The sequence below is a fragment of the Hyalella azteca genome, unplaced genomic scaffold (genome assembly GCF_000764305.2).
Source record: "Hyalella azteca isolate HAZT.00-mixed unplaced genomic scaffold, Hazt_2.0.2 contig1443, whole genome shotgun sequence".
Taxonomy (NCBI): Eukaryota; Metazoa; Arthropoda; class Malacostraca; order Amphipoda; family Hyalellidae; genus Hyalella; species Hyalella azteca.
In genome coordinates this window covers 6,717-10,814 of record NW_025931761.1, presented here as the reverse complement: position 1 = coordinate 10,814, position 4,098 = coordinate 6,717, and the positions used below count along the sequence as shown (strand labels likewise).

Sequence of the window (4,098 nt, the reverse complement as noted above, 5' to 3'; positions counted from 1 at the left end):
CTTCGCTATCCGACGTCACCAAGGGCGTGACTTAATAAACAGGGAAGGTAACCACAAGGAAATGTTTATGAACATATCGAAGTGAAGGAGATTATCTTTCAACAAGGAAGATATTAATGAGGAAATATCCAGGGACAAATGGTATAAATATTGTTACCTTACACAACACCCAGAACTCTAACGGCCAGTCCAGAATCTTCATTATCCTATTCACAATTTTGTTGCTTAACTTATCTGCCTACCTATAAAATTCTTCAAGCATTCTGATCCTAGCAAATCTGAATACCTTTTCAACCTCACCAGAAGATACATTCCAATGCCTTGTTAATAATACACTCAACTGACTCAAGAAACACCATCTCATCACCCTTCTCAAGTGCCCTGCCTAGAAAAGATAAGCAAGTGGAACTTCAACTCTCAAGAGTCAAGACCAGACTGGAAAGGAAGGCACAACAAACATCAGCACGTGTAACTTCATACTTTCAATATCAGCAGCCTGAACTTAAGCAGTGAGTGAGTGAAATTTAAGCAAAATTTTCAGTGAAACCAGTGTAGAAATTTTTTTTGTGTATTGAGACCAGTATTGCCACCTTTTCAGTGTAAACTGTGTATCAATATTGATAGTCTCGCAGCATTGCTAAACTCTAAAATTTAAGTAACAAAATTTTGTGAAAACTTGCTGCTAATCTTGAAAAATTGCCACGAGTGTAAGCTGCCAATCTGTAAAAATTGCCTCTGAAAAGTTGATAATCTACAAATTTGCTCTGAAATGAGAAATTGGTTATAAACTGTGAGAAAGTGACTGAATTTTTTTTAAATGGCGTCATTTATTACAATTGCATGTCGAGTGAAACTGAAAATGCTTCTCAAGTTCTATCTATGGACCATCCAACCGCCTAAAATCTGTATCACTTTCCCACTAGAATATGAATTATGATTTAAACTACGTGGCATATGCTGTATTATCGCTTCTCAAAGTTGCCACATATCAGCAAAGCCCAAAATGTGTATTTCGTGATGACCATGATGTACTATTGTGCTCTTATTATCATTATATTTGTTACTTAGCAATTCTCATTGCATTTGTGATAATGCATGAAGCTAAAAGCTTCCGGTTAGTCATTGCTCCCATGAAATTGCTACCAAACGCGTCCCAACCGATGAATCTCCTGATAGATCACGAAAGCGCTCAACTACATAAAGAGAAAAACATGATTTTTGTACGGCTAGATTTTACTACCCACTATCAATTAGTGCAGACGATTATCCTGCCTGCAACTATTTTGTCCTTTCTGCCTTAATTTACTCCGTTGACTGAAATTTGCAATCAGGCATCCCATACCTTATTTAACGCCATACTATGCCTGTTGCAACTTTACGTCCTACCTTAAAAACCTAACTTGAACAGGTTGAGAGAGAACCCTTCTAATGAAGCAAGCTCTGCTTAACCATGTTCCGTTGTACTCATCTCTCGGTTGTACCCGTCTCTCGGTTGTACCCATCTCTCGGTTGTGCCCATAACTCGGTTGTACCCATAACTCGGTTGTACCCATAACTCGGTTGTACCCATAACTCGGTTGTACCCATCACTCGGTTATACCCATAACTCGGTTGTACCCATAACTCGGTTGAACCCATAACTCGGTTGTACCCATAACTCGGTTGTACCCATAACTCGGTTGTACCCATAACTCGGTTGTACCCATAACTCGGTTGTACCCATAACTCGGTTGTACCCATAACTCGGTTGTACCCATCCCTCGGTTGTACCCATAACTCGGTTGTACCCATAACTCGGTTGTACCCATCCCTCGGTTGTACTGTATGTTATCGATGCTGCCTCATCTCAAACACGATTCTCTATTAATTACCTCATATGCGTTTCCAAAAGAATAATGCCTATGCATTCGTATTTAAAGCTAACTGATGTTTAACGCCATACACAATGTATGCCTAGAAATGTCTAATAGCTGCCTTACCCACAAACTGAAACTCGACAGCTACGAATTCATGATTTCGTGTCCTATGTGTCCAATGTACTATGTCTGAACGGCAACGATTTTGCTAACAATGATCTCGACTTTATGCCATTGATGCCAACTCTCTGTCCTAGATGTATTGCTACAGCACAGGCTACAATGAGTCTCTGCTAATTCAGTACCAGGATGAACGGTATCTGTTTGGTCGATTTGAATTATTTTTGATTGTCATTGTATCTCGATATTTTCTTGGGGAACTCCGTTCTCGCCGGGGAAGTCATGTAGTGACTCGATCACATCTCGCACTAGCATTTCTCTCGAATGTCATAATTAATTGTATTAAACCTTTAAACTCGTGATTATCGACCTCTGTAACAATATCTTACTTAATGATCTTGATCTCGATTATGTATTTCGGATTTCATCAATTTCATTTCAAACAATTGTAAAAGTGTACAGTTAGTTAATCATCAATTTTGAGCAAGAATAACACTCGTGTAATTACTAAATGATGAAGTTTAGTAAATGTCAAAATTGTTTTATGTTAAATCATACCATAAAAAATATTGTGAAATTTCTTAAGAACGACAGCGGAGAACCATTTGCCAAGCGCGCACTAGCTATATAGTCATTTTCCTGAACGACGCGTGGGGTGAACATCTAAATCTAAGGGGGTAAGACGCTAAGTTCTTCACTACAATTCAATTATTTTCATGCCATAAAGGCATAAACTTTTCAATTTACTGTAACTGTCATAATCGAATCATTTGTATTTTATGTATTTTTATATTATTTCATTGTGTTCTGGTCATGTAGATTGTAACGGCCCACACTGATACAGGTGTTGGTCGGTCGGCGTCTTCGTTCTTCAACACCAATAAACTATCTGAGCCTCATCGTCTTTACTACAACCCCACTAGACGTGACCATTAAATCATTAGAGAAGAGGGAAGGTTGCTGTAGAAAAAATCTTAGTCAAAACCTAACCGCCACCCAAACCATCCCCTTCTTCACATTTGCAGCACAACACGCAGATGTGCTACGTTCATTTGCAGCACAACACGCAGATGTGCTGGGTTCATTTGCAACACAACACGCAGATGTGCTGCGTTCATTTGCAACTCAAAAGGCAGATGTGAGGCGGTAGATTTGCCGCAACTGAATAGCTTGAAATGGTTTTCAATGTAATCTTCAACACTAGGCGGTTTTTCACGCCACTAGGTAGTATGATACAGACAGTGGTGCCGTATTTATTGTGCACAATAAACAGCACTGCAAGGCTGATAGATTATAGACTGATATTGTTACATAAACATGAAGATATATAGTAATAAATATATATTTATATAAAGTTAGCGATTTTCTCTGCATCTTCTAAATGAAAAATCCCGACGCCAATAGAATATTCTGCTTGTCGCGGATGGGCCACCAAGTATCGGCGGCAAAAAGCCGGAATAGTTGAGAACTGTGCTTCTGAACCGCGAGGTTTGGGAATCCCGAAGAGGCATCCAAGTCATCAGGGCCACCAGAGAGTTTGGAGACTCCTGATTAAATAGGGGGAAAAATATAAAGAAAAGAGAGACGTTACTTATCGTCTCATACATTTTAAAGTTGGAGAATCGGAGTGATTACTCCACCAATTTTACGTTACGATCAGGTTCAGATTCAAGATACCGGTATTCATCTACTTATCGTTTTGTCAGGTGGTTGCCGCCGAGTGGCGCTTGATTGGCACGTATGAAAAGGTTCTCTTTTTGAATAGGTTACGGCAAAATATAGCACAGAGAGAGGGTTGTAATGAAACACTGATACATTTTACATTAAATTGGAAAATTCAAGTTCACATCCTACGTTAACAAAAATCTCTAGTACTTGAAAAATGTAATCCGAACACAATCAAAAGTCCAAAATCTATCAGTTAAATCATCATCAAAAATCTATTTACCAGAACATTGATAAATTGCAGTTCTGTTGAGCCGTACGTCCGTTGTAAACGACCGTATTGTACACGCACACTTTGCGGCCGTAGGTTGAGCGACCGTACCGCGGCTGTCACCGCGCGTTGCAGCCGTATTCCAAGTGGCCGTACTGCAGCTGTAGCCGCGCGTCTCTCTTCACA

General features: G+C 39.6%; 1 long non-coding RNA gene across 1 annotated transcript; it reads left to right on the top strand.

The window, feature by feature from the left end:
- The first annotated feature begins 2,517 nt into the window (after nt 1-2,517).
- On the top strand, nt 2,518-2,875 carry LOC125178560. Its single transcript, XR_007156946.1, has 2 exons — nt 2,518-2,653; nt 2,821-2,875. It is a non-coding gene; the product is annotated as an uncharacterized LOC125178560 (long non-coding RNA).
- Nucleotides 2,876-4,098: the final 1,223 nt, after the last annotated feature.